The 24,750-nt window shown below is 36.8% G+C and overlaps 1 protein-coding gene across 2 annotated transcripts in view; it reads left to right on the forward strand.

Annotated features, from left to right (window-relative positions):
• grm8a (glutamate receptor, metabotropic 8a) overlaps positions 1 to 24,750 on the forward strand; it is a 327,929-nt gene that overhangs the window by 147,593 nt on the left and 155,586 nt on the right. The window lies entirely within an intron of this gene.

Consider the following 24,750-nt stretch of genomic DNA (forward strand, 5'->3'; position numbering starts at 1 on the left):
ACTGTTTGGATCAATGAGGAGTACGTCAGTTTTGTATTTAATTTGAGAAAATTGTACTTCATCCAGATTTTGATATCAGTTAAGCAATGGGCGAGGGTGGAGTGGATATTGGGGTTTATGGATGTAGTAGAAATATAAATCTGTATGTCAGCAGCGTAGCAGTGGAAATGGAGGCCATGCCAACGGATGATGTTACCAAAGGGAAGGATGTAAAGGATGAAAAGTAGAGGACCAGGCACTGAACCTTGGGGAACACCCTGGGATAGAGGGGTTATGGAGGAGGAGCAGCTGTTATGAATAAACTGTTGCCAGTCTGTGAGGTAGGACTGAAACCTGGACAGAGCGGAGCCAGTGATGTTCAGGTTGGACTTGAGAGGGGACAGGAGGATGGAACGACTGACGCGTCAAAAGCTGCACTGAGGTCCGGGAGGATGAGGATACTAAGCTGGACAGAATCAGAGGAAAAGAAGAGATCGTTTTTATTAGTTATTATTTAGTTATCAGATTTAATTATTAAATGCGTAGAATGTCTTGAAGGAATGCATATCTCCAAGCCCTTTTGTGCCAAATAAAACCATCTTATGTTGAGAAATTATGGTGTTATTGTTGTTTTGGTCAAAAATAAATAACAATATTATGCAAAATTATGAGGTCTTGTAAGATGTGATGGTGCTCAGAGAATGCATCGAGGATGACACCGTTTTGTTAAAATCCACACAGTGGTCCATGGGGTATGTTGCTAACATACAGACGAGGTGATTTTCAATAATTAATGCCAACATTTGAAACACAAATCTCACTCCATCTTTTAGTGTTAAGAAACTTTGTTGGAAATGACTTTCTGTTATGACCAAACCAAAGTTTAATGTCTGAGATACACAAGGTTTTGTGTTTGCTAAGACCAGATGACTGTGGTATCCATCATGAATTAGGGTTACTTTGTTAAGTAGGTGTGCACTTTACTTTCTGAGAAATTCATTAGTGGGCATTATATGTCATCTTTAGTGGCAGGCAATAAAAAATAATTTGATTTGAGAACAAATTGGCATTAAAATAAATTACAAATTCAGAGCCTAATTAACCCCACACATTTGATTGATTATACTATTTACAATTTAAACATGAACATTGAGTAATATATAAAAATATTAATTGAAAAGTTTGATATAAGATGACTACCATTCTGATTTAGATTTATGTTTAAACAGCTGTGCACATTTGAAGTAGTTGCAGCTCTGTTGTTTTAACTCTTGAGTTTTCCTGTATTCTAACCATCTGTTAAGCTGTTGAGCTTGAACAGCTGGTGTGAGCAGCTGAAACAAAACTAAAGATGTCAAAGGATGCTGTCATTTGAGAGAGAGAGAGAGCAATCACAAACATGGACTTAAAGTATAACACTGTTAGCTTTTGATTTGAGAATTCACTTTACAGATGGAGACTCGTTTTTCTCACCACTTCATTTAACATGGAGGAAACAATCAAATTTTTTTTTTTTTTTTTACCTGAATACAAACAGATTTCCAGAAAAGGGGGTTTATTGTACTGTTTCAGGTAATGAATTACAAAGGAGTCCTAGAGATTTATACAGTTTAATGGCCAACAGGATCCAAAACAAGTAAATATATTAAAAAAACAACAACAACTGGACTTTTATTTTGTCATTAAAGATGTTTCACTTTCCATCTGGAAATCTTGATCAATTAAAAAAATATCTCGAGTGTGAAGTTCCAAGGTATAAAGAACTGCATGAGAATCCTTGTTTATTTAGATTCACATGCAGAATAGATTAAAACGTATCGCCTCACAATGGAGGCTCGTTAGGTTCTTTGTTTGCCTGAGATGTTTTGGTCACCTGCATGAAGGTGTGTTGGAGTGGAGCTGACTGGGAATCAGACCTAATGCTGCAATGGAAGTTTCTGGAGGTTGAAATCTGAGACCTCTTCCTCTAGTTTTTCTTTCTTGACGTAAATGATTCCCTTCATCCTCTCTCAAACCACCTGTCCTCTTTGTCTAAAATAAAAACATTTTTGTCCTCAAAAGAGTGTCCCTTATCCTACTCTAGTGTTTAGTCTTGTCCTGAAGACCTGGTTCTCTGGTTTTGAGCCATGCGTCTGTAGAGGGATATGGGGCTGGATATATATCGTAAATTATCAGTTATGAGTTAAGATCATAAGATATGCATTTATTATGCAAATAACCTCGTTGTGTGGGCACCACCTCTGTTTTAGAGGAAAAATCAGTCTCTCATTTAACCCCAAATTAATGTAAACTGAAACGTGAGTTATTTTTCGTGTTTAAAGGGCATCAAATCAGTTAGTACACACAGATATGCCAAAATAAATCACAAATTCATTTGATTGTATGTATTTTATTATAAAAATGATAATCTGTGATATATGTGATGAAAATTATGCATAACAAACAAATGAATAACAAATAGCTTTGTATCAAAGGTCTACTTGATTATTCAAATCAGTGAAACTTAAAAAGGCAGATTTTGGACTGGTTCTGTTCGTGAAGTAGTTAAAATTGTATCTAAAGTGAGCTGTAGTTTGTCTGATAAGTTTATTGTAATGTATGATCACCAGAAAGTCATTCACAGTCTCTTTCCTACCAGAATGAGATGGTCAGGAATAGTCCAACAGCTGCTTAAAAATGGTACCAGCCCAGATGTTCTGGTGACTGAGAGGCTGATTTTTCCTCAAAGTTCACCTGTCATCTTAGAGGGATGAGGGTCCATATGGGAGTCAGCTGGGATTTTTCCACTCCTCTGCGGTGTAATGGTTCTGGTAACAAATCTCAGGTTAACGCCAGGTTCTGCTTCTGGTTCTGCAGGGTTTCTTCTGTATCTTTTGTCCCGTCTCTGTGCAGAAAGGATGCTTCTCTTCCATGCACTGAGTTTTTCTCTCCCAGTTCCGAGCTCAAGTGAAGTCTTCATGAGACGAAGCCTCAGTCAGTGTGTAGCAGAAGTTGAGAAGTAGATGTGCTTGTAGTAGTGCCAGAAGAAGTTAAAGAAGTGAAACTTAACTTAACTGTCTGTGTGTTTCAGAGGTAAAGGTCCGCCTCTCGGAAGAGGTGGTCCTAACTCTTTGTCATGTTTTATATGGTCTAAAGTCCATTTTCTCTGTCTGCCTTTAAAAGTTACTCTTTCAAAAGAGACAAATAAGACAAATGATTATCTTAAAGAGAGATTACTTAAAACACACATTTGCATGAATAAACATTCAGGTATGACATATTTTGAAATAACATGTAATGTTCATCAAAAGTTGTTGCTGTCCATCTCCTGAAAAGAAAATGTCATTAAACAAAAGGGTTCTTTCATGTGTTATCTGCATGGGAACCCATCCTGGGAGTAATACTCCTTTTTGATAAAGGTAAAGTCTCAGCAGATGTTTCAAACTTTGAGGTCAGTTGAACCAAAACTCATTAAAACGATCTGTCCGTTTCATGGGAAATTAGTTCATATTGGCAGTGATTAACACAATGACGTTTTTTTTTTTTTTAAATACATTCACATTAGTGTCAACTAAGAAGTTTGTGAACTGAGTTGAACACCTGTAAAACAAAGTCTGTTTGTTCCCAAAGGAATAGATGCATCTTATTTTAAACAGTTTCAAACACAAACACACATGAATGATGTTTGTTTGAGATGAGGTGAACTCTTTTTGGTATGATATGGTATGGTATGAAGTTTATTCATTTTAAAAAAAGTACAAAACAATTCCATAACAATATATAAAAAAGATACAAAAGATTTAAAATGAAAGGCAGCAGAAAGAAGAAAAAATCTTATTATATCTGCCCCTTTTTTCAAACAATTATTTCAGACATATTAATTTTCAAGTAACAGAACAAAATGAATAACTTTCTAATTTTTCTAATTCTAATAAAAAACACACACTAAGCTACTTCATATATACTTTTTTAACAATCTAGATTTGATCTTTTTCTTAAATGTACACATTGACTTGACATTTTTTACATCACTCTCTAGACCATTCCACAATCCAACTCCTTGGATTGAGGTAGACCTTCCCTTCAGACTAGTTCTGAATTTTGGTTTGACAAATATCTCTATCCCCTTAAGATTGTAACAACTTTGTCTTTTAACAAAATTTCTTTGGATATTTAATGGTAATGTGTTATTTTGAGCCCTATACATAACTGATAAAATACTATAATCTACCAAATCATGGAACTTCAATAACTTCAGTTGATGAAATAATGTGCTTGATGGGTGACAGTAATGCTTTCTGGTGATAATTCTTACAGCTCTTTTCTGTAAAATAAAAATAGGTTTTGTAAATGTTTTACACGCTTTCCCCCAAACATCAATGCAATAGATTAAATGTGGAACAATGATTGTGTTATACAACATGTACAGAGCTTTATCATTTAATAATTCCCTGACTTTGTATAGTACTGCAATAGATTTAGATATTTTTGTTCTTACAGAATTGATGTGATTTTTCCATGTTAGCTGTTCATCAATGATTACACCCAAAAATTTCATCTCATTAACTCTACAAATCTCAACACCCTCAATTTTAAATGGATCATCAACAGTTTTCTTTTTGTTACTAAATATCATGTATTTAGTTTTATCTAAATTTAATGATAATTTATTAATTTTAAACCAAGTTTGTATTTTATCAAATTCTGTCTTCATCAGTTCCAACATCCGTTTTACATCTTTACCCAAACAAAAAAATGTGGTGTCATCTGCAAAAAGGACACATTTGAGGAGTCCTGATACATTCACTAAGTCATTCACATATAAAATAAATAACTTTGGTCCAAGTACAGAGCCTTGAGGAACTCCACAAGTGATATTGCACAAGTCAGATCTTACACCATTTATTTGTACAAACTGTTTCCTATCTTTTAAATAGCTAGATACCCAGTGTAATGCTGGTCCTCTTATACCATATTTATTTAATTTTTCAAGGAGAATAGTGTGGTCAATAGTATCGAATGCTTTTTTTAAATCAACAAAAATACTAACACAATACTGTTTTTGATCGACAGCAGTAGTTATTTGTTCCATTATTTCCATGAGAGCCATTGATGTAGAGTTTTTTGCTCTAAACCCATACTGACTGTTACTTAGAATGTTTTGTTTAGTAATAAATTTATCTAATCTGGTCACAAACAGTTTTTCTAGAATTTTTGAGAATTGTGGTAATAAGGATATTGGTCTATAATTATTGAACACACATTTATCACCATTTTTAAAGAGAGGAACTACCTTAGCTACTTTCATATTGTCTGGAAATATTCCTTTTGAAAATGATAAATTACAAATATATGTAAACGGCTCGATAACATAACTCATTATGTCCTTTACAAACATCATATCCATGTCCACCCAGTCTTTTGATCTCTTATCTGTAAGATTTTTTACTACATTCATTATTTCTTCTTTGTCAGTTCCATTAAGAAAAATACTGTTGTCACAACCTTTAACTGAATGGTTCACATTATTGTCTACTTTTGGTATTTTAGCTGCAAGGCTTGATCCAATGTTCACAAAATGACGATTAAATCCATTTACAATTTCATTTTCATCATGGATTTCATTGTCATCCTTCAAAAAATATTGTGAAATACCTGTTTTTGCTTTATGACTTTTCAGAACACTATTTATTACTTGCCATGTTGCTTTCATATCACCATTGCTTTTATTTAATAAATCACTATAATATTCCTTCTTGTGTTTCCTTATAATCGCTACTAATTTATTTTTATACTTCTTATATTTCTCTTCAGCCTCTTGTGTTCTCAATTTCAAGAAACATGTATACAAATAATTCTTTTTTTTACAAGCGTTTCTCAACCCTTTCGTCATCCATGGTTGGTCAACAACATTTCTCTTTGTACAATTATTTTGCACACAATTCTTTTCATACAGAGCTCCTAAAATATTCATAAACTCATCATATGATCTGTTCACATCATCAACATACACGTCTTTCCAGCTTTGTTTATGTAAATCATCTTTTAATTTGTCCATTGCTTTTTTTGATGTGTTTATTGTTTTTTCCTTAATTGTAATTTCTTTTGTAATGCTTTGATCATTTTTATAAATCATGAAAACTGGTAAATGATCACTCAAATCACTCGTTAAAATACCTCCAATCACATCCCCATTTGTTACATTTGTGAAAATATTATCGATTATTGTAGCACTATGAGTTGTAATTCTTGTTGGTTTTGATATTAACGGATAAAGATTTAAACTATACAATGAATTTGTAAATGTACTGATGTTATTTGAATCTGTTTTATTTCCCAGGTCAATATTAAAGTCTCCACACAAAAAAATGTTTTTATTAAAACTCTTGTCCAATAGTTGTACCATTTTATCAGTGAATATTTCTATATTTGATCCTGGAGATCGATATACACAACTTATTAATATGTTTTTATCATTCTTGTTTATTATTTCTATTGTTATTATTTCCATGATATTATCAACAACTATTGACATTTCATTAATTAATTTACATTTTATTTCATTTTTAACAAATAGAGCCACTCCACCACCTCTTTTGTTGCTTCTGTTCACATGATATAATTCATACCCTTCCATGTGAACATTAGTTGTGTTTTCATCGTTGAGCCACGTCTCCGACAATGCTATTATTGTAAAGGTTCTGTTTAGCTGTTTTAAATAATCTGTTATTTTGGATATATTTGCATTTAAACTTCTACTGTTAAAGTGAATAATAGAGAGACCTCCATTAGTTATATTGATGTCATTAAACTGTTCTTCATTATAATATTCACAGTCTTGTATTTCAGGGAAAAAATTTGTATCAATCACATCTTCAACATTGTATATTTTAAACTCTGAGTCTTCGTATGTTGCCATATTATAATGTATTTGTTTGTTTTATATTTTGATTATTTATTGCTTGTGAAGTTGTGTCAATGATTTATCATCTATCATTTCAAATCTATCATTTTTCTGTTTGAGCTGAGAAGAGGTGTTCTTTTCTGAGGTGGTGTTCCCCTACACGTCTGTGGAGAGGTTGCTTAGTTTCTCCAATAGCGGTCGGAACGTTCCTCACTGCATTGAACTGCAGACACCACACCACCCAGTTTGGGTTGGGGGTTCTGTTCTTGGGATGGCCCAGCGTCTGTTAGGATTAAACTGTACCAGGATGATACTTCAGCAACAAATGGGATGACGATGTTTTAGCATTTGTTATTTTCCCTGTCCTGTTCTGTGGCATGCTTTTTTGGATTTCTTTGCTGATTTGACACAGACCCAGGTAGGATAGCCACAGGTTTGGGGAGATTTCCTGATGCTCAAAGAACAGTGGCCAATGCAGTTCTTAAACCACTGCTATTACAATATTTATTCATAGAAGATCCAGGAACTCTGTGCATAACTCAAGATATTTACTTACACCTTTTCTTCATTTCCATGCCAAAATTTTGTAATACTCCCATACACTCAAGTGCAATATGTATATTTGTATTTACAGTTTGATTTTAAGCACTAAAATTATTTCTAGCTAACTTGTTATTGAGTGAACTCAAGGACTGTTACAGATTCAAAGCGCCAGTTCACAAAAAGCTTGAAAAACATCTTTATCTACCCCACACATCAATGCACGGCCTTGTTTGTTGTGTTCATTTAATAGTAAAAGCTGACTTTTAAAAGAGGCATATTGCTATGAAATGCAAGCAAGAGGATTCACCTTCACTTCTCACAGAAATTAAAATGTAATTCACATGAGCTTTTAAATTCCTGTCCCCCATTCCTTTTATATAAATGTTTTGAAATATTGCTTTTTTTCCCTAATAATTATAAGAGAGAGGCCTGTAAAAAGGACACCTTACATAAAGGGAAGTGGCAGTGCATGTAAGTGGAAAACACGTCTAACACAAGGTACAACCCTCATTATTTAGCTTTGTCTTGACCACATTCAGAGTGTTTTCATTGTTGTATTCAGCGCAAACCTTACAGGTCAAATCACTGTTACCACAGGGTTAACTGAAGCTACAAATGTGTCCTCATTTACCCATTCATACAGCACTCTACTAGATCTGTGCAGACTCATCAGTGCTTTAGATCACACTCGCACACTGATGGGACACGCATCAGTGGCAATGGTGGTGCAGTGTCTTGCCCAGGGACACTTAAGCATGTGTCTACTGGTGGAATTGAACCCCAACTCTCCCACTGGAGGAAGACTGCTCTAACCACTCAGCCACAGCTGCCCCAAATAAGTATGTTGAGCTTAAAGTGATACTTTTCTGTTATTTTATTATTATTATTATTATTATTATTAAGTGTCATAATAGTGTCTGTCTATTCACTTCAACAGACAAAACAAATGGGATTGACCTTTGACCTGACGAGACAAGTTCAAGTTTCTTTGTCATTCGCACCACACGTGGTACATAAGGTGGACCAAAATTGCGCACAAATATACATTATTTTTTACAACACTTGATATTAGAGCTGAATGTAAGTGAATGCCAACACAGCATCATTTTGCCTTTTACATTTTGATTCCAATTCATCAGTTTCTATGTAGCAAAGTTGGCAACATATGGATAATAATTAATTTCACTAAAAAGATTACTGTACATGTATTTTTTTTTATTTCTAAACCTTTACTCAAAATATTTATTCAGGCCTTTTGCTGGAGTCACTGTTTTTTTTTTAAATATCATTTTTTTTTTTCTCTTTGGAAGCTGTGTTGCCATGGCAGCAGAGATTGAGGCAGAGATTAAACATATTAACTTCTGTGAATCCGCTTTTTTTTTTTTTTTTTTTTTTTTTTTTTTAAGGAATTTTTTTTTTATTTCAACACATTTAAGGAGAGATTTAAAATATTTAATTTTGTAAATCTCCTTTTTTTTTTTTTTTTTTTTTTTTTATATAATGGAAGCTTTTTGTCATTATACCTCACACACAAATGCTACCTGTGCACCATATGAGAATTAGAGCTGAGCTCCATTTGAATTAGTGAAAACATCCTTAGTGACGGGGCACATAAAGTGTTTGTTGTCTGGTAAAGGTTTCAGGTTTGTATTACATTTTATTGATAGCGTTTGTTTTCTTTACTGGGAATTAAAAAAACTAACTGATCGATGTAAAAAAAAATACATTGAAATAATAAAATAATATCCAAGTTGAGTTCCTTCAGGAGTCGTTGACCCTATTTTATATTCATGAGGCTGAAAATACAAGGTACGCTGCTCAACAAACGTGTTGCAGCTTGTTGTTTGTGTTTGTTGTGGTCGATGCTGGACTCTGCGTGCGCCCGCGGCTGTTCTTACAGCATTCATTGAAAGAAAAAGACTTGCTCCCCATATGGAGTCCAACATTTTGTCTTACCCTTGGTTCTTTTTTGCTAACCTTTTTTTGTCTCCTTCAGGCAATCAGTAGTTGGCTGAAGCCTGTCTCTTGATCTTTGTCCTTCTCTGCACACACATCAATTATTCATCATAATCTAATGAAGTGTTAGTTGCCTGTTATGAACGAGCTCTCCTCTCAGCAGGTCGCATTCCAAAATCTTGTCTGTCAAGCACATCAGAAAATTTACATACACCTTTTTATGCCGTTGTGACTCCACTCCTGCTGTTCTGCAAGTGATGTCCATTTCTATCTGCATTAATGCAAGATATGTGGGTGCAGCAGTTAGCTCCGTCCCCACACACCAAAGAGCTTTTGATGGTCTGATGATGCTGCCTGTGTAGCTGTTACCTGTTCTGAGTATTTTCAGGGTCTTCACAAAGTCCAGGTTTATCCATGCGAGCGGGTTTTTTCTGACTTCACTATATACCCTGAAGATCTTGTGTCAAATTTTGTGATCCCTTATGCTGGATGGAAAGTTTCTTGTATTAGTTTATTGTGATGTTGAGTGATTCTTCTTAAAATATGGAAACTTTCCTATAAAATGAGCAAAATAGTGGTGTCACGCTTTGTAACACGCAGTACAACTCATTGGAGCTACACTGTTGATTTAGTATGTCACTACCACCAATTGAATGGCTCAATAAGGACTTGGACTGGTTTCACCAGGCCCATGATTGAGTTTTGAAAATATGATAAATAAAAAAAGCAACTTTTAAAAAGGTACAACTGTATAGCCCATATATGGGCATGCTCTTCGGTCACCTGGGTAACTTGTCGCTCAGCCCCCTGCTATATAACAAATCACTTATGCCATTTTGCCATTGATAACTACGGCTCCACTCAGCTCTCCTCCTGTTGGTTCTTCTACAGTGGAGGTTGACCTGTTTTTCCGCTCTGTGGGCGGGTTCGTCAGTGCAAAGTGGGCAGGATTGTAACAGCTCTTTTTGTGTTCGAGCCACTCTGCCTGTTGTGGTCCTTAATTTCCCTATTAACTGACTAGAATTTTGTTAACTTATCCCAGCACTGCTTATACGTCCAGGTATAGCATGCTGCATTATCATCTACGATAGCTCTCGCTAAATGCAATTTCTTGCAGCATCGTCTGTCAACATGATGAGAAAAGGAAAATTTGGATGTAGTTTGCAATTTTGCTGGGCAGTGACGCAGTTCTGCTGGCCAATCAACGGCTACTGTCTGCTTACATCAAAATTGTCCCATCGGAGTAGCCCGCATTGAAATTAAAACAAGATGGTCCCATAAACTGAGCTGAGTGGGGTGGAAACCAACAGTGGAGAGGCCCTTAACTCGTGCTGTGTAATGCAGAGCCGAAGAGAGGAATTGGCAAAGCACCAATAATTTGTTGCTGGTCCTCCTGTATTTGACTCTAGTCTGGGTGTAGCTACCCACTGAACACAAAAAAGGTTAAATCATTTCATCTGGACCAGTTTCTTTAAGGGAGAAACGTTTCGTCTTCCATCCGGAAGACTTCATCAGGATGATTGAGCCTACAAATCTTTTTCTGAATCATTTTGGCCTTGGTGTCCTCAGGCTGTTTCTGTGAGTAGTATTGACCTTCTGGCCTAAAACATTTGATTGTTAATCAAGATGATTGAGTGTTTTGGACAGATGGGTCCTTTTGCATGTGTTAAAAGCCTGCTTCTGAGATTCCAACAGGAGGTTGGCTTGAAACACAGCAATGAAGGATTATTATGGGACAGATCTGGTTGGCAGGCCACAGACTGATGAAGTCTTCCGGACGGAAGACTAAATGTTTCTCCCTTAAAGAAACAGGTCCAGTTGAAATGATTTAACCCTTTTTGTGCTATCTACATGGATGACTGCGCCTACAAATCTTCTACCCACTGAATATTTGTCTTTGTCCCCGACTTGCTCCCAGGATGGCGGCCGTTCCTTGTATCTTGCTCTGAAGGCTCTGCTATGACAACAAACTCCATGTGGAGAATTGATGAGAGATGTGGTGTGTCGGGGACTAAAATCCCTTAATACTCTTTCTCTACTGAATCAAAATGGTCTCTCCATAGCTCTTTCAAGAGAATAATTGCTGCTCTACCAACCGTGTGTCCTAAAGCTGTGCAAAATGCACGTAGCTGTACGCAGTATATGGTAAAATGTTGTCCACGGTGAAAAGTTTTGATGTTACTGCACTGGCTCTTTAGTGGCAAAGGTTTGTGGCAAAGGTTTGTGGCAAAGGTTTCTCATTGTTTGTCTTGTTTGTCTAACTATTGAATGTTCAGCTCAGGTTAGGTCAGGATAGATTTTAACTGGATTCCCTTTTCTATGTTTAGCCCTACTCTCATTCCAATCCTTAACCTTTGGCCTTTGATTTGAAGTTACAAGGGGGTAGTGGTTGAAATATTGCTTTACAAAATGAAACACCTCTACAAGAAGTTTTTCCATGTTTTGTGCTTGGAGTGAAAAATCAATGACACCAAATGAAATCTATCAGATTGTTTGAAGATATTTCAGTAATGATTGTGTCCAATAGATGTTTTTACATAACTTTCTTTACCATAACTATAAATCACACAAAAATGGGACATTTCTACCCTACAGCGTGAACATGCAAAACACAAGGGTAGAGCGACGGGGTGAAATGGGATTTGTCCTTAAACTTTTTGTGACTCTCCAGGGGATACAACGGATAATGGATGGGAGAATAAATAGAAGCAGCACTTTTGATTATGCAAATTACGTTTCATAAGTTTGGATTTTGTGTTATAATCTCAAACCCAAAGTCTGTAACCAATTAGTGTTTCTACTCTACACCACAGCTACAGTTTTTTTATGGGCTTATCTGTGAAACATGAGCTTAGTCTTCAACTTGTAATCGTTTTATAAACCTTTGGATATGACTTGCTTGTTTTGAAACAGAAATTGTTTTTCTAAAAATCATTTTCTAAGCCCAGAAGCAAAAGTGATAGAGCAGTATCCATCACTTTAGACGAGCATTTTGCTGTATGCTGTAACTTTGTTTGAGCTTGGTAATTTGTGTTTGACAGGAAAAGCTCTAATAACAGTCAAATAGATGCCTATAATACTGTGATTAGCAGTTATCTTTAGAGTGTATTACTATGCTCAAAGTCTGCATGTCCCAAGGCACTGCCAGACATACACCATGCAGAAAACTGTCATCTGCTCATCAACTTGGGTACAGAACAGCAAACAGTCTGTTGATTAGTAAAACAACAATTAGCACCAGATATAGACTGTTAATGGACTTTGTCATAAATTTACAATAGTATTTCCAACAAAACAATGAAATCAAAGTGGTTACCTCTGTGTTCAAAGGTGCTATAAATAAACCAATGCACAGGGGAATCACTGCATAGACATGACGAATGGTTCAGTTTTGTGTTTATGATGATAAACACAGGAATTGACAGAAAATGTTGCAAGAGTTGTACTGAAGTACCACAATTGTTCCAGAACTAATTAAAGACCTACCATTCTTTGAATAAACTGTCTTTCATGCCAGAGTTTCACACTAAGATAATTATGATCAGAAATTACTGTATTGTAATGTTGGTCAAACCTTCCTCATGACACGCCCAAACCCACGATATCGCTGCTCTGAGTATATGTGGAGGATGATCCTCAACTACTACCACACACAACCATGTCTCAGTATGTTTAAGTTGACAGATATATAGCCATTTATGCATGCATGTGTGTAGACAGTGCATGTGCATAACAAATCCCTGCAGTGTGATGGCCTTAAGCCCTTTGTTCCATCAGTTGCTCCAAAGAGACAAATCCAGAGGCTTAAGCATATTACACAGACTTACACCTGCACCTTTATACATTCATACACCCATATATTCTCTCTGTCTTTCTGCTGCATGTAGCACAAAACCTGGGTTTCTTCCCCTCCTCCTTGCTCTTCTGCCATTAGTTCAAAGATGCCATTTCTCTTTGCTTTGTTTTCTTTGCACTTAGTCCTCTCAGCTGGGACACAATTCCCTCATCCTTTCGTCTCTCTGTCTGGTTTGCAGTTACAGGTTCGCTGAAGTGTTGAGGAAAAATGGCCTCCGTGTGGAGAGGAAGGAACGATGATTTCAGAAACACCACACTGAGCACAAACATACACACAGGAACGCACACTATCATGTAGGCAGAGCCTACAGTTTTTCTGGCCTTTTCCTTCCCTGTGGTGGGAATGACCATATGTCTTCATGTGGCTACAGTCGTGTGGGCGTGTGCATTTGTTAAAGCATCTTTTGCATATGTGCATACCCTAACCCAATGTTTTAACTCCCAGAGTCTGCCTGCCTTTTTTCAAGTAGGGAGAGAAACTGTAAGCAGGTTTAAGAAACTTTTGTTTTCTCCCATTGGAGTTAACTAGCATTTCTTTAATGAATACATGTTACTCACCTTTCGTAACACAATTTTAAACTGAATAATCTTATGCTGAAGACATGTGAGTGAATGAGAGGGAGATGAATGGAAGAGTGAGGCTATGAGGAGCAGAGGTCACAAAGGTGCACGACTTCAAATACGTAGGATCAACTACCCCCCCCCCCCAAAAAAAAAAAAATATATATATATCTGACTGTGGTAAATAAGAAAGTCAAGCTGGATGGAGTGGATGGAGAAAGGTTTTGGGTGTGATTTGTGACAAAAGAGTGGCAGCAAAGGTCAAAAGAAAGGTTTACAAGACAGTGGTGAGACAGTCAGTGGCATTAACAACAAAGTCCATGCTCAATAATCCAGGTATACAATCCAACATTTTTCAGTCAGGTCATCTGGACAGTTTCTTTTTTATGCTGAAACGTTTCGTTTCGCCTTTGATCGAAGACTGAAAAATGTTGGAGTCAGTGGCATTGATTACAGGTTGCAGGTTGTTACATATCCCTCTTGTAAATGAGTCCTCATGACTCAGTGAGACTAACCTAAAGGTTAAATGGTTAAATAAAGGTTGAATGAATTATAAAAATGCAGGAGACAGAACTGGAAGTGGCAGAAATGAAGATGTTGAGGTTCTCCTTAGGAGTGACAAGGATGGATAAGATTAGGAATGAGATCATCCGAGGTACAGCACAGGTTGAACAACTGGGAGATAAAGTTAGAGAGACCAGACTGAGATGGTTTAGACATGTCCCGATGAGGGACAGTGGGTATATTGGTAGAAGGATGTTAGAAATGCAGCTGCCAGGAAAAAGACGAAGAGGAATATGGACGCAGTTACAGAGGACACGGAGGTACAGAAGTCATTCGCTACTTTGCGGATTTGCTCTATCGCAATTTTTCAAAATAAGATTGGACATGACACACAATTGGCTGATTGATGGTTGAGCTGCACGATCGGCATGGAGTTTTTATTTAAAATTAACTATTTAAAATCATTTAGCATCTGCTGCACCTTTGTGCAGCCCACAATGCAGGATAAGCTTCCTGCTGCAGCTGATCAGATGTTCTCCGTGCAGAGACGTGGGCATGGCCAAGAATGCTTGCAGGTGGCTTAGAGCAGAGGAGGCTGAGAGAGGGAAATCATGACATTCTGTGCTCTTTGAGCGTTTAGAGTTTAGAAACGTTTAGAATATTGCAAGAATGTGGGAAGGATTTAAAACACCTTTATATATACTAAAATAAACTACTACTTAGTACTTGTACTACTATCCCTACTTCGCAGGTTTTCTCTTATCACGGGGCTTCAGGGTACGGATCCCCCATGATAAACGAGGGGCTACTGTAATTGGAGTGAGGACAGAGGATGCAGAGGACAGATTGAGATAGAGGATGACTCGCTGTGGAGACCATAAAAATATTGCGAGCAATTATTGTTTCACATTGAATGTTTTTGAATGGCCCCGTCAAACAAGAATCCTTCAACTAAACTGCTTTGTTTTGAGTGAGTTTAATTGTTAGTGCAGCTGTCAGTCTGACGGCCATAAGGATATAAAACTGCATCATGTTTCAGCACATTGCTGTTCACCAGGCTCCCGCACAGGGATGCCAAGATTACATTTACTCGTATTTTATTACAAAGTCCCAAATAATCCTATTAAAATTTCACATGAAGCAGTGGAACCTCAGAGAAATACAAACATTAGGTAATTTGTTCTATCTGCGACTTTTCTTGTTGTATAAAGTTTATTTTTATAATTTATATAAAAAAACAGCTATGTGTTTTTATTTTTATTTTTTTAAGTGGATTTTATATAATAAAAGCAGTTCACTTATTTGGATCACAACATTCTATGCTTACATACCTTTACTTTTATTTTCTTCTCTGTCTTGTTTTTCATACCTATTTACCACCTGCTGCCAAAAGGAGATGCCACTCGTTGGCTCTAACCCAGTCAATTTTATACATACTGACCTAACATTTCATATATTAGCTAAAACTGATCCCCACTCTATAATCAGTGCTCTAACAGGTTGTGCAATATATTTATTTAAAATATGCCATTAACTGTTTAGAGTCAACTCTGTTACCAAATACTATCATAGACCACTGGATGGATTTTATTGCAACTTACAAGAAATAACTATTGGGTGTAAATCTACAACATATTAACTTTAGAAGTCAGTCTAATTCAAGATGGCTACCAGTGCTAATTAGCAGTAGCAAACACAAAAATGGCTGCAACTGAGTCTATTTTATGGATTTTGAGTTAAGATTTAATGTGGCAGTAGTTAGTCCTCCTCAGCACATACTCTGAGAATTGAGCTTGTCAGTAATGGTATTGTAAAGTTTTGACAAACGGCTACAGCTTCAAATCATTTTTCAACATAAGAGGATCTCAGTCTAAAACTCTGGCATGAAAGGTGACGGGTGGCGTGCATTCCTTCAAGGAATGCTAGGCCTTTATTTCTATAAGGCTTTGTAGAAAATGTGCACAGATGTCCACAGTGTGGATATAAATAGACTTCAGAAGATCAAAGAGTATGGTCCATTCTTTGCCGCTGTAATGATCCAGTTTTCCTTTGTGGGTCCTCTTTAAATTCTCGTCATATCAAAAAAGAATGACAAATCAGACTTGAGTCCACAATTCGGTCTGCACCATCAGCTAAATCAACAGAACCGTTCTGGTACACAAACAGAGAAGGCTTGTTTTATTATCAGGAGCCACGGTGGGCTTACTCCAGTGGGATGCTACTTCATTTTATCTTAGTAAATCCACAGTACACCTGAGGTCAGGGAACAAAAGTTTGAAAAAGAGAAAATAACATAAATTCAGGAAAGATGAAAGAAGTACGAGAGATGTTCAAGGTACGTGTGAGAGCAATGATGGCAATGACATATCCGTTTCTCTGTTCCTCTTTTCCACAACTTTAACAGTAGTGGAATATAGGGCTGAACATTTAATTTAATTTGCAATAATATCACAATATGATGAAATGAGATTTTCTCATCACGAAGGCTGCAATTTGACTGGTCACACGATCTGGTTACGTGACTTGCGAATGAGCGGAGCAGAGCAGGAGAAGTCAACACTTCATTTTAATCGGTTGCACAATGACGTCGGGCTCAACAGAAGCTGATACATCTGAAAGTTTGGTACTAAAGAGGGGCAGCACGTCTGTTATTTGAATTATTTTGGCTATGAAAAAAATATGCTGCACAACAATATGTATTGTGTAGAACCTGCCTTGCTTCTGTTGCTACCTCTCGAGGTAACACCACAAATATTGATCAGCAATTAAAAAAAACACCACAAAGCCATTTATGATAGTTGCATGGCTAGAATGCCAACGACCAGTGCTTCAATGTAAACTAGGCAAAGTACCAGCTGACAGGAATCACTGACGAACTGCTTGAAGGGATTACTCTGTATGAACATATTTTGAAATGACACGTGGAAATAACTCGAGCAGCAACTGAGTTCATAGCGAAAGACATGATGCCCATTAATATAGTGACCAAGCCTGGGTTTATGGCTTTGGTTAGCACAGTGGATAAGTGGTACAGAATGCCCTCGCACACACATTTTAGCCAAGTTGCTATCTTGGAGCTACACAAAAAAAATACAGAGACAGAATACAAGACATTATAAAATAAGTGTATATTAAATTGTAATTGCAATATTGAGTTAACAAATAGCATTTAGATTATTTTCCAAAATTGTTCAGCTATAGTGGAATAACCCAGTCAAATATTGCTCTTGCAAATTGTACTGTAAATGGTGCAAAATGATAGTTTTCTTTCCATAAAATTAAATTGTTTAAAAAAAAACAACAAAAAAAAAATGTTTGTTTCTTTAAATTCACAAAATGTGTCAATGTATCTTAAGGTTGGCATCCACAACCTCACTTCATTTTAAGATGGCTGCCCAACAAAGCAATCAAAGCATACACAAAAGAGACTGGAATTTATTGAAATGTACTGGTGCGTCTCCAAAAGCTAGAATATTGTGAAAAAGTTCAATTTATTGTCAATCATTTCAAAAATTGAAACTCATATATCTCATAGATTACACGTGCCGTGAAATGTTTCACGCTTTTATTTCTTGTAATTTTGATGATTATGTCTTACAGATAATGAAAAACCAAAGTCATTGTTCAAAATTTTAATTCTTTTTCACAATATCCTTATTATTTTTAGATGCACCTGTCGAAACAGTTAAAATTGAGTGCAGTGGTAGCTGAGAAGAATTTCTAACATACTCTGAGGGCTAACAGAACATGCAAGATATTGCGATGTTTCATGGAATAATATATGAATAAACCAGATATGTTTAAAGCTCTGGTGTAACAGATCATGGGCAACATGTATTTTATCTAGGGATGCTAGGTTTATGAATTTGTCTGTATTCAGTATTGTACTTTGAATCAAATAGATGAAAATGTAAAAAGAAACTAAAATTCTTGATTCTCTCATAGTGTTTGCCTCACAGGAGTTTTCTATACTTATTCGCTCCTCCTCCATTTTTATGTATTTGTCACTTTCTCTCTCTCTCTTTTTAAATGCATTATTACCTCAACCTCACTTCATCGCTTCCTCTTGACACATGCAGCCCTCATGAAAATCCCTGCCCTAACATGTGACAGAGGTGTAATGTGGAACATGAGTCATCGCAGCAGAAAATCAAGTGGCATAACCTTAACTTTTATTAAAATGTCAGTAACTCTTAATGGTTCAGCTGGTACGCCACGCTGTGTGAAGTAACAACAACCTCACTTCAAACACTCGGCTTCTGATGGGGTCAACGCAGAAATATTTGCTTGCATCACATTCCTGTGAAAGTCTGAATGCAGAGTTGTTCAGTTATATCTTTTAAATTTATCATCACAGGTTGATTTGTGCGTCTCATTTTATTTATTCTTATGATGCAGTTTCAAAAAGGCCACAGTGCAAACAGATGCTGCGATTTAATTCAGCTATAACCAGAGCAAACAGCCGTACATCCTCGCGCACAGAGATTTGACTTTGATGTGTTGTGCTGTCAGAAAGGTTGCTTTTCCTCAGGGCGCTATCAAGTTTTGGAAGCTGGAGAATCTCGCAGTACAATGAATGCAGCTTAGCACGATGACAAATGTCTGACATGCAAACAGTCTGCCTGCAGCAGATTTCCAAAACAACAAAAGATAAAGTCCCACATACAGTGTGGAAAAAATGCGTGAATGAAGTAGAGAAAACATTCAACTGTCGCAATATTCCTCTGCAATTCATCTTTGTGAGGAACATGATGCAGTGACGTATGTGCTCCTGTAAGTCAGTAATGGCTTTTAAAGGCCGTGGCCTGAAGACAATGCAAGTCACTAATGGACTCGGTGTAAGTGTGCCCCAAAACCCAACAAGCACCAGCTGCACCGCATGATCTGCTGCATGTTAGACATGCTGTGCTACAAAGGAATAAGGAAGCAAAGCAACTGCAATACAAATAAATGGTTCTTACACTTTTTGCATTGCGTGTCAAGACAGGTTACCTCAGCAGTGGAGAGGATTGTTTATTCCATAATTTGTCACCGCAGTGTGTGCAGCCGCTAACATTTTACAAAAGTTTATAACAGCCTTATTCGGAGTTGACTACATTCCAGACGGCTGCCCCAACCACCTGACCTTAAAACACCAAAACGGCTATAACGGTCAATTTCACAAATATTGAGCTAAGTTGTGTGTCTGTAACCGAGTCAACCACTAAAAACTAGAAACACCAAATACTACTTATTGCATTCTCAACACAAACTGAATTTGACATGTGAAATGGATTATTTCATTAATTAGTCCTTTAATTGAAACTTTTCAATTTAACTTGCATTTTCAAATAAGTTATGTTTTAAATATCTCCAAAACATCAGAGATTAAACAAACATTAGGGTAAAATGTAAAAACTAGTAGAAGAAACAACAAAGTCCATGCTCAATAGTGCAGGTATACAATCCAACATTTTTCAGTCAGGTCATCTGGACCTGACTGAAAAATGTTGGATTGTATACCTGCACTATTGAGCATGGACTTTGTTGTTTTCAACCAGTTTGACACGACTGTCAACAAGGAAGAAGGCCAGCAATGGAGGAGGGGGCGTACCAAAGAGACCATCTTATCACAAGCAGAACTGGTTGGTTCCACTTTGGAGTAAGCTGTTGGGGAAGAATCAGTTTTATTGTGTTTCCTTGACTGATGGAGCCTTCCGGATCGAAGGCGAAACATTTCAGCACAAAAAAATAAAAGAAACTGTCCAGATGACCCGACTGAAAAATGTTGGATTGTAGAAGAAACCATCAAGCAAATGAAACCATGCAGATAAAAATGAAATAAATGTGCAGTTTTATGTTAAATGCATTAATAAGGTCAGATTGACGATGGTGGATGATCCTTTATGCCTTGACGGCTGATAGAGGAAAGCATGATGAACATTTTGTCAACATACATCGCATTTTAAGTGAGTCAATGAAAACATTCTTCCTCTGACTTTACAGCGTGAATAAAATAGCTTTGCCATGTGCACTTCTCTCTGTGCCCATGTGTTGCCGAACTAGACTTGTTTTGTGTATATTTGCTAATGATTTTAGAATAATTGTTATAAAGGTTAATGTTGTTTTCCTAATGCTGCATGCATTTCTAATTATGCAGCCACATTGGAGCACTATTTCTTTAAATCATTTTATTATGAATGAAATGCTATAATTTTCTGTTTAAAATGTATTTGTCCAAACTTTAATGCTTTTAAATGCCACGTTATATATATATATATACACACACACACACACACACGTAAACTTGCTTTTTTTTTTTTACCAGAATGCTTAAGAAATATGTGACAAGGTATTGTTAGTGGAGGAGTTCAAGTATTCTGATAGCTTGTTAATGATTAATAGCTGCTCTGAGTAAAGGATGGACAAATTTCTCCTTGCTTTGTCTGCTGTTATGAGGATCATGTGGTTGTCCAGGAAGAAAAAGAAGGAGCTGAGCCAGAAGGCAAGACTTTCAGTTTACTGTTCCAGCCCTCACCTGTGGCTACGAGATTTGGGTGGTGACCAAAGGAAAGAAATCACAGACACAACCAACTGGAATTAGTTTCCCATAGAGTGTGCTTGGGCTCAGCCTTAGTGAGGAGCTTGCAGCAGATTTGTTTCACTGAAAGGAGGCATTTGAGATGGTTTGGCGTTTGACAAGAATGCCTCCTCTGTAGTTCATTTTGGGTACATCCCACTTAAAGGAGACTCCAGGGCAAAGCTAGATTTTGCTGGGAGGGATTGTTTATCCCTTCTGGCCCAGAAACACTTCAGGATCCACTAGGAGGAGCTGCAGAGTGTTGCTGGGTGGAGGGATATCTGAGTTGAACTCCTGAAACTGCTGCCTCTGCAATCAGACCTCAATGAAGCAGATGAAAATTGAATTTTTAGATAAATATAGCAACAGAAAACAAGTAAAATAAGCACAAAACAGTAATGCAACCAATTTAAATAAACCTAAATGCAGTGATGTTGTTCTATTCAACAGCTAAACCTGTGCCCTCAGGGTAGCATGCATGTTCACACACCGAGGTCTCAGGTTTAATAGTAAGGTGAATGTCATTCCACAGTGCTCTCATCGTGACAGGTTACAAAAGGGTTTTTCATCCATTGGATTGATTTGACAGGGTAATACCAGATGTGTGCAGGGTTGATACTGCTGCTTGTGTGGGGCAGCTGTGACTGAGTGGTTAGAGCAGTCGTCCTCCAATAGGAGAGCTGGTGGTTCGATTCCACCAGCAGTCACATGTTGAAGTGTCTCTGGGCAAGACGGTGAACCCCTCAATGCCTCTGCGTGTCCCATTCAGTGTTATCGTGACAGGCCTAGTTGTAAAGCACTTCGAATATCTTGTTTAAATAGAAAGGTGCAATATGATTACAGTCCATTTACCATTTGATAAGCCAAATTCTGCTGTGTTGTATTTATTTATAAATTTATAAATACGTATACTACTTTTGTAAAACTGCAAAAACAACCAGTTGTCACTAAATGTTAGACCTGTCACTTGAACTTAAACTTTTTCTTAATCATCAATGAAACATCAAAGTTCATGCTCAATCATCCAGGTACAAAATCCAGTAATGGTCTATCAGGTCATCTGGACAGTTTCTTTTTTGTGGAAAGATAATCAGGAAACGACATCAGTGAAATCTTTTTCTGCCAGTTTTTCATATCGGGTAACACAGCTTGTCTTCTCAGCTACCAGAGCAGCAATGCAATTACTGTGTTTGCTAGATTGGAATGAAGACAATTAAATTAGATTATAATTTTGATTACCTTGAGGTTTTGATTACCACTTGAATTTAGGACACTTCACTTCAAAAACACTGACAATATTTAATGATTTGTATGATCTCCAGTGGTGAGGGAAATTAATTTTGATGATTATGTTTATATGAGTTTAAAATATGTTTGTAGGAAGACAGGATTTAGACTCCTGTTGGGGAAGCTTGTCATAATTGTAATGGCTTAAAAGTGACATAAGGTTTAGTGTTGGTTTTATTAGTTTTTCAGACTGTAAAAATAAGTCAAACATCTTATTTAGAAAATTGTTGAAAGCTTTTGTTTTGGAGCAAATGTGATATCAATATTAAATAAAGCACACACCCATATATAAAGTCTCTAAACTAGAAATGCAAATTGGGGAGGAAAAAAAAGCCAAACTAGTCTGCAAATATTAGATTGAATTGTGTTGCAGTGAATGTTTCCCCTGAGCACCGTGGCCACCGTCTATCTTAAATTGAAGAAAATTGCTACAACCTTGATTTTTAATAGAACTGGCTGTCTAGCCAAACTGAAGGAGGCAGAAAGCCTCACTAAAAAGTTGACAAATGACTTAATGGTCACTCTTAATCAGATTTAAAAATTGTGTGTGGATATGTGAAATACTTCCAGTTAGAGCAGCCATCATCACAGCATCCCAACAGCTTGGGCTTCATGGCACAAAGTAGATTCAGCTCTTCAGTATGTTTAGGAGACAAGTGTATTTGTACAGGTTCTACATTAAACGTAACCAGTTTATGAAGTGTTCTTGGATGCACTTGCTGAAAATTGTCAATTAAGCTCTGTTTCATTGGCAGTAGTAGTTTGTTTACCTTCACTGCAAAGATGGCTATAAGGTGGATGTTCGTCCAGTATCTACTACTAGTTCCCATGAGACAAGCCTGAAATCTACAACAACATGAGCTGAGGGTATTTTACCCTAATGGCAGGGGTATTCTGCAGGGACATGTTGCACGTAGCATTGGACCACAATGTCTAGCACAGTAATTGAGAAAAATTAGGTTACAGTCCTATTTTGACTTGATTGCAGACATTACCTTAGTTATTAACAAGCCAGCTGACAGTATAACGGAAAAACTCACAATCTCTCTTTGCCTGCAAGTTGTTGATTTTAGAATCTATGAATGATTAGGAATGGAAAATGTGTGTTTCTCTCATGGAAATAAATTATGTTTGCTCACTCGAACTCCCTGTGATAAACTGGCAACTTGTTTAGGGTACACCCCATCTCCTGCTGTTGACATCTGGTGATAGGCACCATCTCTTGCAAGCGTGGATAGAAATGAGGAAAACATGGATGGATAGCTACACATTCTGGAACTCAAGAAATCAGCACCATCACATAAAAATTGCTTTCTGCTGCCAAGCGTTGTGTTCCCATCTAGGTGGATTGAAGCTGGAGCTGATAAATGATCATAACTTCTGAAGAATCATTTGACAAAGGATTGAATACCAATCGATGCTTTCCCATTGCACCCAAAAGATGTATGTCTGTGTTAGCTGTGATAGATGACTGCATGGATCCTGAACTGTGAGAAACAGAATTCATTTAAAAGAATCCTTTGCCAGATTTCTAATATTCAGACCCAAAGCACTCGCTTGCTTAATCCTAGAACTATAAGGTAGTGACTGTGATGTTGAATTTTAATTCCACGTTTAACCAACAAGAATGAGAACCTGAACAGAGGAAGCACAGAAAGATTGGTCTGAAAGTTCATCTTTTATCAGGCCAGCAAATTAAATGACGAAGCCAAGATAAAGCAGGTTTTGGTGACCCAACCAGAGTTTTGGTTTTAATCGTAATAAGCATCTTTAGGAGAACTGAACATTTCTGTCCTCACGTTGAAACATAAAAATCATTAGCTTTGTTGACTGAAGATCAACGAGGAAAGAAAATAAATGTACTTAGGCTGTTTTATAATCTGTGAAAAAGTAAAGGGATGTGGAAACTTTGAATGCACTTTATGCTGTACGTCTGTGTGTATTTCATCTTTTGAGCCTTCAGGGTCTTCTTGTTAATAAACATCTAATTGCCTCAAGAGTTTACCAACCCTAGCATTTCTGCCAGTGTAATTGGCTTGCGGGGCTAAGATGTGGATGTGTTTATACATATGGATATGAGGGAGAGGCCAAGAGAGAAGAAACTAATGAAGGCTCATAGGAGCATCACGGATGTAATCAGCTCCTAAAGTATTTTAAGGCATTCATAAAAGAAACAATGTAAACAGGACCCAAGCCGTTGACAATCTTTAGCTTTAGTGTGTGTGTATGTGTGTGTACTTGTCAGTCTTCCTGGGTATTTTTCTACACTTTTTTATTTGTGTGAGAGCACCCATTAATACCCATTTGCTTGTATTGTCAATTAAAACCCAACGTGAAAACAGGCTGGCCTTGCTCTCAGACTAGTCATAAACTTTTCTTCTATAAAGTTAATTACCAGCTAGTAAAAATATCATAGTGTTTGTGTAAGTTGAGAGACAAAGATGGAAATACACTGTTAGCAGTGTTTATCCTTGCAGTCTTTGGGAATTGTCCATACAAAGCCTTGTGGACTTGAATAGATGTTTTTTTTATCAAGTAACTTACAATAACATTTCACAACAAGAAATGAATAGATGACTTAGTCTTTCATGTCTTTTCTGGTTTCTAGTAATTACATGTATAG

Source organism: Nematolebias whitei, chromosome 22 (genome assembly GCF_014905685.2).
Source record: "Nematolebias whitei isolate Nwh7 chromosome 22, NemWhi1, whole genome shotgun sequence".
Classification (NCBI taxonomy): Eukaryota; Metazoa; Chordata; class Actinopteri; order Cyprinodontiformes; family Rivulidae; genus Nematolebias; species Nematolebias whitei.